Source organism: Panthera tigris, chromosome B3, assembly GCF_018350195.1.
Source record: "Panthera tigris isolate Pti1 chromosome B3, P.tigris_Pti1_mat1.1, whole genome shotgun sequence".
Taxonomy (NCBI): domain Eukaryota; kingdom Metazoa; phylum Chordata; class Mammalia; order Carnivora; family Felidae; genus Panthera; species Panthera tigris.
Window position 1 is genome coordinate 145032158 of NC_056665.1, and position 12627 is coordinate 145044784.

A 12627-nucleotide genomic window follows, 5' to 3' on the forward strand; every position below is an offset into this window, starting at 1 on the left:
TGACAACACGGCCAGCTTGGACTGAAGGAGACAGCTCGAACTGGACAGAGGCGTCTGGGAAGGACACAGGCCGAGAAAGTCACTTGGTGCAAACAAGGGCCCCTTGGAGAGCCCAAGAACAACCAGCCGTGGGACCCACAGAACTGAGAAGTAGCAGATCATTGCCATAAAGCTTCGTAGTTTGCCATATGGCAGCGGGTAGCTGGTGGATATAGATGTTACGAGCGTGTAACAGCCTCAAAGTAGCAGTACTAACAGTCTTAGCAACTGGATTACTGAAATCAATTTAAAGTGTCTTCATTGTTATTTTTGCCCCTAGGATACGTTCCACCGGGGATATATAGTCACACTACCATGTTTTTATAAAGTCGTTTGAAATAAGTCTTGGTGTGGTTAAGCCACTGACTGGATACACAGGTTTGTTTCATTCTGATTCTTAGAGATTGCTTTCTTATTATGATTTAATGTGTTTGCATCTACTTGTCTTATTCAGTTTGTTAAATTAACGGACTTTTTTTTAAAGAGCGGTTTTTGGTTTACAAAACAAATCCACCGGAAGGTACAGAGAGTCCCCGTGTCCCCTCACCCGAGCTTCCTCTGTTGCTAACATCTGCATCAGCGAGGCTCATCCGTCACAAGAGACGAACCTACGCGGGCACCTGCTATCACCCAAGGTCCGCCGTTTGCTAAGGGCTGTTGGTGCTGTGCATTCCGTGGGTTTCGACAAATGCGTGAGGACGGGCACCTACCATTATGGCTTCACGTGGAATAGTTTCACTGCCCTAGAAACTCAGCGAACGTTCCTCCTCCCGCCTCCCCCCACCCCCGCAACCACCAATCTTTCCACCCTCCCTTCCGTTCTGCCTTTTCCAGAAGCCATATGCTTGGAGTCGCACATAGGTAGTCTGGACTGGCTCCTTTCACTTTGGAACACACACTTACGTGACCTCCGTGCCCGTCTCCTGGCCTGATGGCTCATTTCGTCTTCAAGCCTCCCCTTGTCTGGACGGACCACGGTGTGTTGACCCGTTCACCTCCGGAGAGACGTCTCGGCGGCCTCTGAGTTTGGGCAGTTACGAAGGGAGCTGCTTAAAGACGTACGTGCAGGTTTTCGTGTGGACGTGAGTTCTCAGCTCCGTTGGGTAAGCACCAAGGAGCAGGATCGCCGGATCATACGTGAGAGTATGTTTAGTTTTGTGAGAAGCCACCCAAGGGCCTTCCAGGGTGGCCGCGCCATTTCCCGTTCCAGCGGCGCGGATGGGAGTCCCTGTGGTTCCGCGTCCCCACCAGCAGCTGGTGCTCTCAGGCTCCCGGTTTCCGCCTTTCAGGTGTGGGGGCCGCGCCGCCTCGCTGCTTTGACTTGCAATCCCCTGACGCTAACACTAAGCATCTTTGCCTGCGCTCATTTCCCATCTGGAATCTTCTGGTGAGGGGTCTGTTTAGGTCTTTAGCTCCTGTTCTAATTGGGTTCCTTCTCTCCTTATTCCTAAGTTTTAAATGTTTTGGTACATTTTGGGTATCGGTCCTTTATCAGATACGTGTTTCGCGAAGATTTCTCTCCCAGTCTGTGACTTGTCTTTTCTCTGTCTTTCACAGAGCGGACATTTTACGACTTAATTTGGTTTTACACTTCTTGGAACGAGTTACAAGATTCTGCAGTCAACGTGAGAGAGCAGGACACAATCAGAAAAGGTGGGTCTCCCTCCCCTTCTTGTCTGTTTTTAAATAAAAGGTGGCACAGCACGCGCCCGCACCTCACTTCCCAACTGGGCGTCACGTCGGGGGGCACAGCCCACACCCCACGCGCACTTCCTCCGCGCGCTGCCGGGGTGCCGCGCCACCCCGTCTGCCGACCGCTCAGCGGCTCAGGATCCTCGCGCAGGCGCAACGCCAGGGTCCGATGTTCGGAAAGCCCCACGGGGGCCGAGACCTGTGCGCGTGCGCCTCCTAGTGTTGGCGCGTGTACCTTTGCGGTGGCGCCCCCGGCGGTGGCGGTCGGAACCTGCCACTTTGCTGGCCGCTGCGGGTCCCCGGTGGGAGCTGGACGGCGGGGCGTTCCCGCCGGCCTTGCGCAGGGCCTTGCCCGCAGAATGTGGGGACTCCCGGAATTCGCCAGCGGGTTGGTGGAAAAAGGTATCGGTCTGGTCCTCGAGTGCATTTCTGCCTCTGATGTGTGCTCCCGTCTCTGACGCGGCGGACGTTTAACCCCAAAGGTGATAGGAAGGTTTGAAGTCCCCATCCAACCCTCAGCCCCACACACTGCTTTAGGCCAGGCCAGGCGTCCTGCCCCGATGGAGGGGCAGAGCCCGCAGATGGGGGGTAGCCCGGCTCTCTTCTGTGCGGGGAGTTTCCTGGAATGAAAGAGAAAACGAATACGGCCATGGAGGGCCCTGGCGGGAAGCAGGGAACGGAGGAGAGAGGTTTTCCCCAGCCCCCCACCCTTCCCCCAGGCACGGAGCCCGTGTGTGGAGGGTCCCTCCTGGAGCACACAGCCGGTCCCAGCAGCTGGCTTGCCAGTGTCAGAAGGGGTTTGTTCAGAGAACTTTCTAGATGTGCAGATGGCACCTTGGTGGTGACGAGGCGGGGGCCCTGCCCTGAGGGGTCAGGATTCTGTGGGAGAAGAATCAGGACGTGGGGTATTTATTTTTGGAGCCCAGCTGGTGGGAGACCAGGGACGCTGGGCCCCTGCACCCCGTAGGAGGAGGGGTGGGGTGAGGCCTGGAGGGGCTGCGGCTACTGTAAAATTAGGGGGTTCTCAGCCCCTGTGGCCGCGGAGGGGTCTCTGACGAGAGACCTGGGCCGACTTGGCCAACGGAGGAGCTTGGGAAAGGGGATTTGGACCAGGCACACAGTGGGGAGCATCCCTACAATCTTCAAGCAAATGCGGGAGGGAATTGTAGCTGGGGGGGAGGGGCAATGAAAGGGGGGTGGAAGGAGGCGGTCAGGGGAGTGACCGGGAGGGGGGGGACAAGAGATGGGGGGACATGAGGGGGTCTGGGGAGGGACAACGGAGAGAGAGGGGAGGGACAGGGGAGGGGCCGGCGGGGGCCTGGGCTGATTCAGGTTGCATGGGGGCGTGTGGTCCAGGCTTCAGCAAGCTGACTCTGTTCCCAGGTCCAGGCAGGGGACACGGGGCACTGAGCCCGAGGTCCTGGGGAGAAGGGAGAGGGCATAGGAAGCAGCTGACAGGTCTTCTCCTGGGTAGGAGAGAAGGGGGAGACGGAGAGAGACAGTCCAGCTGCCCCTCCAGCCTGGGGCCTGCAGACTGCGTGGGTCTGGAGCCATCAGACAGTGGGGGAAGCCCAGGGGTGCGAGCCGTGGGGTCTGGGAGCGGGAACTCGCGGTCTGCTCCCGGCCGCCCGGGAAAAGCGTGCGTGGTGATGTGGAGAACCGCGTGGGGGCCCGCGTCTGGCGTCCGGCGGAGGCGGGTGTCATCAGCTCTCGGGTGAGATCAAGTCCAAGGCCCAGACGAACGAACCCACCCGGGGAGGCGGTGCAGGTAAGACAGAGAGATGCCCCGGCTGGAGGGTGATGGAGCCTCCACAGGCGACCGGGCAGGAGGCGGGGGTGGGGGGGGTGGAGAGCATGGGGGTTCAGTGGGACAGGGCGCGTTGACAGATGGGAACACAGGTAACATGGTGCCCGGGAGGCCCGGCGTCCTGGGGGGTGGGGGCTCAGCCTGCACCACTCTTCCCCCCCCCCCACCCCGCGACCACCCTCAAGATCCTCCTGGTTCTGGAAGCCAGCGGGCTAGACCCCCACTCCCGAGGCACCATGGAGTCTCTGCTCTCCGCGCGTCTGTTCCCTCCCCTTACCGGCACCCTTCCTGCACCCTGCCCAGGCCAGTGGGCACCTCAGACCTCTCTGCCTACGGCCGGTGCCCTCACCCGAACCCCTAACCCCGTCCCTGGGGGTAGAGGGACGTCCCCTTTAGCACCTGTTATTCTAAAAGGTCCGGTCAATGCGTTCCCGGCTTGCAGCATGGCCTGGGGCAGGGCAAGTCCCTCCGGGCCTGGGCCCTGTGCATCTCACTGTGCCTTGGGGCGGACAGGGGAGCTCAGGTGCCCCGCTGGCCCCAGCAGGCCCAGGGTAGCTGGGGCTTCCTTGTGGAGAAGAGAAGCTGGCAGTGGGCCAGGCTGCCCAAGGCTCTGTGTTCGGCAGTGGCGAAGGAGCGGCAGCTCGTGTTGGCAGAGCCTCAGGTATCAGAGCCGTGAGATGCCAGATCCTTGAAGTGGTTCGCGTCATCTGATTCCCAGGGGAAGACGGGGTCACCCTGTGAAGTCCTCTGGGTAATGCAGGGCTCTGCAGCAGCAGAGAGAACATTCCGGGGCTGCTTTTCCAGCAGGAACTTTGGCCAGCAGGCTCTGCCCTGCTCACACCTCTTTCTGCCGCCTGGATCTGCCTGAGCCTGTGGCCAAGCTGAGCCCCTGTGGGCTGGCTCTCGCTGCCCCTGCAGGAAAAGCCCCCGATTCTCTGTTCGAAGGTGAGCGTTTGGCCAGGGCCCCAGACACGCTCTGCACGGATCCTGGAGGTGCTGGAACGATTGCTGCTTAGTTACAGAAGGACAGCCAAGTAGCCTGACTTCCTGGAGGGAGCATGGTGCCCTTTTCCTCCTACGGGGGTGGGGGGGGGGTGGTCTGAGTCCTATGGCCCTCCTTCCCACCCACGCTCTGGGTGAGCGGGTACATCATACGAAGCAGGTGGAGCGGAGGCCAGGCTGGAGGAGAGTGAGGGCCTGTAGGCTGTGAGGGGTTGCAGGTACTGAGCCCCAGATCAGGTGGACCGATCCTCCCCGTGCAGACAGTGCGGGAGACCCTGCCCGTCCTCTTATGGTCTAGCCCTGGAACCCGCCGAGCGTCGTTTCTGCCCCGTGCCCTGCGTCAGAGCCGGCCCCAGGGCCGGCTCAGGTTCACGGCCTCGGAGAAATGAATGTGCCTCCCAGCGGGGCAGCGGCAGGACGTGGCAGCCGTCCTTAATGCGCCACAGACACGTCCGGCATCTCGGGCGGGACCCGGCGCCTGGCACGCAGCCGGGGCTCCCGCAACAGCACTGGGTCGAACCGAGCCACCTGTCCCACAGGCGGCACGTGAACTGGCCAGAGGATGGACCAGAGCTGACGAAGATGGCCTTGGTGGCCTCCCCTTGATGGCCGCCAGCTTGGAGACGCAGAGCTGCCCCCGGGGGGCCTCTGCGCGTTTGTGCGAACTGGCTTGCGGGGGTGGTGGCATCTTAGGGGCTGAGAAGAAAGGAAGGGCTGGAGGAAAGAAGGGGCCCCCCAACCCTCCGGTCCCCCCGGGCCTCCCTTCACGGCCCCTCCCAGGCCCCAGCTTCCCCGGGCTGCCTTCCGATTACAGGGCCATTGATGCCCCTGCTGACCGCCTGGCCGTCCCCGTCCCCCGTTCTCCAGGAGCCATGTTGGTGGGGCTGCTCTGTCACACAGCTTCCACGTGCTGGGGGGTTTTGTTCTGGTTTTAAATTGCTAACAATTTAGATTTTTTTTTTTTTTTCCAATTTAGATTTGTTTTCAAGTGGGTGCCTGGGCGGCCCAGTCAGTTAAGCATCCGACTTTGGCTCAGGGCACCATCTCGTGGTTCACGAGTTCGAGCCCCGCGTCGGGCTCTGTGCTGACGGCTCAGAGCCTGGAGCCTGCTTTGGATTCTGTGTCTCCCTCTCTCTCTGACCCTCCCCTGCTCCTGCTCTGTCTCTCTCTCTCTCTCTCTCTCTCAAAAATGAATAAACAAAAAAAAGTTTTTTTTAGATTTGTTTTTAAGAGAAAATTCCAAGGAGAAAGTATTTAAAATTCAGGGGTTCCCACCGGTTTCTAGTGACGGACAGGCTCTTGCATGATGGACGAGAAGAGGGATCGCGTCGACGTCCCTCTAACGCCTCCAAGAGCGGTTAGGAAATTTTCTTTTGGCCTTAAAGTGGGAGCAGTTAGACCGAGCCTTTATTTTTATTTATTTACTTTTCTAAAGAAAACCACTTACAAGTCAGCATTTTGCACCCAGAGGAGAAATATTACAAAGGAGCAAAATGCTCAAGTGTTTCATTTCAAGACACGTGAAGGCACAGGTAGGTCTCCGTCGGTTCGGGTCTTCCGTCACGGGGACAGAAGACCCATAAAGCCACCTTGTTACGATGATCATGAACCAGGGTTAGGGACTGGGCAGATTTTACACTTCGTTCAAAAACATAAGGCAGTATTTCACGCCTCCTTGAACACCTCCCAGGGCCGAGGGCTCCGCACGCCGCCTCCGGGCCGCCGAGGAAGCCAGGAGCCGCGGTGCGCGCCCAGAGCGTGGCCTTGCCCCACGGAGGCCACCGGTCTCTCGAGGGCCGGTCCCAGCCCCGTGGGTGGGCGGACACGCAGAAGGCTCCGGAGACAGTGCCTTCTCCTGCCAGCCGGCCGCCCGAGGACAGGCCCGGGTCAGCCAGCAGATAGGTTGCCCGCGACACCATTATCTCCCGGGCAAACAGCGACGTCTCGGCGCGACCGGGCAGAGCCCGGCTGCCGTGTAATTGGACCATTGAAAAGTAAATTATCTGCAGCTGGAAACAAGACACTGCCTTTTAACTCGGGCATTATAAGGTCAGGACTCGAGACATCACGGGGAAAAGCATTTATTGAAAAGCGATGGGAAAATGAAATTTAAAATTCAAAGCCACCGTGAGCGGCGAGGGTGGGGGGAGGCCGTGCGTTCTCTGGCGGCCCCAGGAGCCGGGTCAGGGGATTTATTTGCATCTTTATTTTGCTGACGCTGGAGAGCGCCGCGTGAAGTGACTCGAATATCAGTCTGACGGAAAAATAAATCCTGGAACAAAAGCCGCTCTGTGTTCACGGAGACCGGGCAGCGGAGGGCCGAGCCTCGCGGCAGAACTGATGCGGGGGGCTGCGCTCTGGGGGTGCTGGCACAGGCTGGGTGACTCAGTTTCCCCGACTCCGTTCTTCCTCCCGGTGAGGGCAGCCTAAGCCTCGTGGCCCCCAGCCCACGCGTGTGGCCCCAGCCTCTGTCTTTCCAGCCACGCTAGCCTGTCCCGCCTCCACCCCTGTGCTCCGGCGGTCACCCAGCCCCGGGGTCCCTCCCACGCCCTCCAAGACCCGGCCCTGCACGTCCTGTGCTCCGCTGTGGACACTTCTGGGGGAGCGTCCGTCGTGAGGCCCCACCCGGTGCACACCGTCCTGGGCGCCTACCCGGGGCTTCTCCGTGGGGCTCTCTCAGGGCTGGAGGACCGTTTTCCGAGCCAGGGCACAGGCTCAGAGTCTTAAAGGGATTGGCCTCACGCTAGCCAGCCAGTGGTGTGTCTGTGACAGGATGGGGACCTAGTCCAGTGCCCCGGCTCCCCTGGGGTCCCCCAGGTCGGAGTATACAGCGCCAGCCTCCCCTAGGTCACAGCACGCCGTCCTGGGCCCTCGCATGCCTGGTTCCTCTTCTCTTTCTCCGCATGGAGTCCCCCTTGTGCCTGGCACAGAGGTGAGCCCAGCTCGGGCCAGGGCACGTTGGGGCAGGAAGTGCCCGGAAAGGGAGATGTCTGCTGCCCCCCCCCCCACCCCCATGCAGTGCAGAAGGGAAGACTGAGGCCCTGGGACAGGCAGGTGTGAGGGTGCACAGCTAGTGGGGCACAGGGTTGAAGGAGCCCCTCCCACCTCCACCTGGCTCCGTCCCTCCCAGTCCCTGCACCACACTTCCCCTCCCCCAGGCCAGCCCCCCAAGGTCCCGTGCTACCGGCCAGAAGTGAGCGTGTGCTGCGAAGCTTGTCCCCTGCCCTGGGCGCTGAGGAATGAGGCGCTGATGACGGGGTCACCCACACAGTCTGGGGGGACCTGAGGCCAGAACCAGCCTGGCGCTGGAGCTTTGTGGCCTTCCACACGCACATGCCAGGGCCACAGAGGGAGAAACACCCTCATCCACCCGCCAGTGTCTCAGTGATGTCCTGACATCCGCTGCCTTCGAGACCCTGCGCTTCTGGAACACGCAAGAAAAGGATCTGCTTGGAGAGGAGCCGAGAGTGCTGTTCACGTACAACTCAGGGTGTGTGCGGAGCCGAGCAAGCCCCACACCGTCCACGGGACTCGGCTTCCCCTCGCGCTAACGCAGGGACGTGCGCTCTCCTCGTCAGGCTTCTCTGAAGACTGAATCGCCAATAAATTGGTACAGTATCCAGCGAGGGAGCGGGTCAAATAGCGGCTCGTAGTTCTGCTTTGATTTGAGAACATTTTCTGCTCTAATACCATATTAGGGTATAGGAGAAAGCCCCCATATAGTCTTGACTTCGTGTCTCCTTATGTTTGTGAAGCCCAAAAGGGTGAGCCCAGGACTAGGTGGTGTCAGGAATCCCGGATCCTTCCGTCTCGTTGCTGCACTGTGCTGACTTATTCCCGAGGACACGGGATGGTCCAAGATGGCTGCTGATGCCCCAGCCGTTGCGTCACATTCCAACCAGCCAACAGGGAGGAAGAAGGGACAAAGAAGGGCAGGTTGTGCCCTTCTTCAGTAAGAACACTTCCAAGGAGTCACATTTCGTTCCAAGAGGAACTCGGCCGGACAATATTGCAAGCGGGATCAGGAAATGCAGTCTTTGCTCCTGGCGGCCCGTGAGGGGGAAAAATATTTTTAAGACCCAGAATGAATAAAAGTAGGGGGAAACTTGTCAGCCACAGACCTTCCTTCGGGAGGAAGGGAAGTGATTCAAGAGGAAGTCCCGAAACAAGAAACGGAATGGCAAGCGAGCAGGAGCTAAACACGTGGACAAGTGCCACCCTGAGTCGACAATAGGGAGCAAAGATAATGATGTTGCACTTGGGGGCTGAAAAGACCAAGACGGAAATGAGGCGCCTGGAAGCAATTCCACGTGAGTGGAGGGGGCAGGGGTTAGCAGCACCGCCAGGTCCTGGCGGTGGGAGAGGAGGACAAAGTGACTGCCGGCTCTTTTCTGGTCTTGCTGACCACTGTCACGTCCACGGACGTCTCATACATCGTCCACACGTGTCCAAAGTGCACGTGTACCTTTTAAAGGACACCAGCAAAACAGCAGCAATAATAACGATGCAAACTTCCGTGTGGCCACCCCTCAGATTAAAGAATAAAATGGGGGAGCCCGGGGGGCTCTGTCGGCCAGGCATCCGACTCTTGGTTTCAGCTCAGGTCACGAGCTCACGGTTCATGAGTTCGAGCCCCGCCTCGGGCTCTGCGCTGACAGGGAGCCGACCGCTTGGGATTCTCCGTCTCTCTCTGTCTCTCTCAAAATAAAGAAATAAACCCACGAAAGGGAATACAATGTATGTGTGAGCCCAGGTTGCTCATTTCCGGCCACATTCTTTCTGGTACTGTCCCCTCCTCCCCGGTCACCCAAACCTGAATTTATATGAATCTCTCCTTTGCATCTCTTTATCATTTTCCACTTCTGATTGTAGCCCCGAATAATATCGTCTCTGGTTTTAGCTGCTTTTGAGACTTTATGTGAATAGAATCTTCCTTTATATACAATGCTTGTGCGTTGCTTCCTTTTAACATGACGCGTGAAATCTATCCATTTTAATGCTTCGGGTGTCCTTCGTTAGTCTTACTGTCGCTTGGTATGCCGTTGTGTGAATGTATCACAATTTGTTTATCACTTCTATTGTTGATGAACATTTGTGTCGTCCCCGGGCTTTTTCCTGCCACAATGCTGCTGTAAACGCGCCGGGATAGGCGTCCAGGTGCACGTGTGTGGGCCTTTCTGCGGATGAGCCTCTGGAGCACCGTGACCGGGGTGCAGGTATATCTGAGTGATGGCGTCCCTCTGCACTTGAGTGACCAGGCCGTGTCTGGGGCAGCCTGGACCCCGGACTTCCTGGCCGGCCTCAACGCCCCGGAGCGGCCTTGCCCGTCTTCTCCGCTGTGCTGCGCAAACACTGTCATTTCTTGCCACGATGCGAGAAAGGTTGAGGAGTCGTTCTCTAGAAATGGACCCGCGGGGGGGTAGTGCTGGCTCACGGGTTACATGCAAGTAACCTTTACTGGGTGCGGTGAAGTGTTTCCCAAAGTAACTGTAGCTCCGACCGCTGTGGTTGAGAGTCCTGTTGCCCCCACGTCCTTTCTAGTACCTGGAATTGACTTGCTCCTTAACGTGTACAGATTTGGTTGTGGGAAGGTGGTGTCTTATTGTTTTTGTTTTAAATTAGCAAATAAATACAAGTAAATACAATTGATTATATGTTATCAAACACATATGTAGTAATAAATAAAACACGAAACGCATAGTTCTAAAAGGCTTGTGACAAAATACAGTAGCTTATTAATCCTCTGTTCCCTGATCCTTCCAGTGTCCTTCCAGAATCAATCATTATCACCTTTTAACACTTTTTTTCTGGCATTTACAGCCACATATTATTAAATAGTATATATATTATATGTGTCAATTTAAGACACAACTTTTAAGATCTCTTATTATAGCAGATGAGGATTTAGCCCTCATATGCTGCACTCTTTCCTTTCCTTTCCTCCTCTCCCAATAGATTTACGTTACAATTTTTGGTTAAATCAAATCAAGTGTTTTGGTACAGATCACGTTATATCTGCAGTCAAATGCTCTGCCCCCAGATCACGTTATATCTGTACAACAATCACAGCTTGGCCCTAGAGTATACTCCAGTCGTTTCCTTTCTCACTCTTTGTGTTTCTTAGTGTTCTTAGTTGCCTTCCTTTTTTCATTTGTTTAATACCTTCTCACCTATTACTAATTCTTCCCATACTTCCCAATATCCTTTTTGGGCACATTCTCACATCACTTGTTCCCGGAGACCCTCTGACTAGAGGTCTCTTTCTCCTCTGCTTTGGAACTGGCCATCTTCTGCTATGGCTGCACACTGTCACCTTGGAATGTGCTTCGGCTGATGTCTTGCCTTCGTCCTGGGTGGGAGTCCTATTTTCTGAATCCCATCCATGCCTTCCTCTTTCCTGGTTTACTTCCTTGTTTTCGTGGGTACCATTCTCTGATGGTTAAATGAGGATAAAAAGGTGGTTCATCAGTAGAAATCATGGTGATGACAACCCTCAGTGTTCTAGTCTCCTGGAAATGCTCCTCTGATCTGGACAGGTTGCCCTGTATGCCTGGGATTTCCCTTCATCATGATCCCTGAGAGTCCCTTTACTTCTCTCTTGTTTTATGGATCCTCTGGCTTCGTTTATTCCCTTGTTTTTATGGAGCACATTCACCTATGATTCATTGAGGAAAGACACATAGGAGGTAAATTGTTTGAGATGCACATGTCTGAAAACAATTTAATTCCGCCCTCGCAGTTGATTGATGATTTGGATATGGAGATATGAATTGGAAATCAATTTCCTTTAGAATTATGAAGGCATAACTCTGTTGTTTTCTTGCTTCCATGTTGCTGTTCTCAAGGCTGGGGCCATTTCCTGATCTTTGAACATGCCCATCACTGCACCGCAGTCAAGATACAGAATTATTCCATCATCGCAAAGATCTCCCTCATGCTACCTCTTTAAGATCAAACTCACCACCTCTCCCCACTCGCCCGCCATTGCTCCTAACCCCTGGAAACCACCATTTTGTTTTTCTTCTATGTAACTTTGTCATTTCTAGAATACTGCATAAAAAGAATAATAAAGTATGTGACCTTTGAAGTTGGCCTTTTTTCATCCACAATAATTAGAAGGCATCCAAGTTATTGCAGGTGTCGATAGTTTGTTCCTTTTTATTGCCAAGTAGTATTCCATGGTACGGAGGTTTAACCGTTCACCTATGGGGAGACATTCGTTTTTTTCCAGTTTTGGCTAGTATAAATAAAGCTAGTATGAACAACTATATGTATTGTTTTGCACAGACAAGTTTTCATTTATCTGGAACAAATGCCCAGGAGGGCAATTGCTGGGTCATATGATAAGTATTATTATTGCTTTATTATAATTTTAGTAAACTACCAGCTATTTTCCAGGGTGGTTTTACTAGTTTACGTTCCTATCAGCAATGTGCGAGAGATGCAGTTTTCTGCCTCCTTGCCAGTATTTTGTGCTGTCATTATTTTCTGTTTCAGATGTCCTACTGGGCGTTCCACAAATAGCTCAGTGTGGTCTTGATTTGCATTTCTCTAATGGCTATGATGTCACCTCCATAAACGTTGTGCTCTGGCACAAGGGTCAAGGGTTCGGGTCTGTGCTGATGGCTCGGAACCTGGAGTCTGCTTCGGATTCTGTGCCTCCCCCTCTCTCTGCCCCAACGCACTCGCATTCTGTCTCTGTCTCTCTCAAAAATAAATAAACATTAAAAACATTTAAATGGATTAAATTTTTAGGTCAGTTTTGGGGAAATTAACATCTTTATGAAACCCACAGCACGTCTTTCCTTTCACTTAGGTTTTCTTTTAAAAAGAAATGTTAAGGTTTTAACAATTTTCCCCATAACTCTGCATATTTTTTAGTTTTATTCCTAAGTACTTTGACATGTTTTTGCTGGTAATATAAATGGCATTTAAAGTTTTATATTTTTTGACTAATTGTGGTTGATATTGATGTATGGAAATGCAGTTGGGTTTGGGATAGTGATTTTGTATCTAGAAAATGTGTTAAAATTTGTCTGGTTTTGCTTGTTCTTAGACAATCATATTTTCTACAAACAGTGATGCTG

At 54.6% G+C, this 12627-nt stretch overlaps 1 long non-coding RNA gene across 3 annotated transcripts; it reads left to right on the plus strand.

Annotated features, from left to right (window-relative positions):
• The first annotated feature begins 2050 nt into the window (after positions 1 to 2050).
• Positions 2051 to 11627, plus strand: LOC122239321. Of its 3 annotated transcripts, none has more exons than XR_006218289.1 (5): positions 2051 to 2213; positions 3370 to 3499; positions 4080 to 4199; positions 4343 to 4483; positions 11386 to 11627. It is a non-coding gene; the product is annotated as an uncharacterized LOC122239321 (long non-coding RNA). The 3 variants fall into 3 exon arrangements; XR_006218290.1 differs by having other exon boundaries at positions 4083 to 4199; XR_006218288.1 differs by lacking the exon at positions 4080 to 4199 and having other exon boundaries at positions 2061 to 2213.
• The last annotated feature ends 1000 nt before the right edge of the window (positions 11628 to 12627 follow it).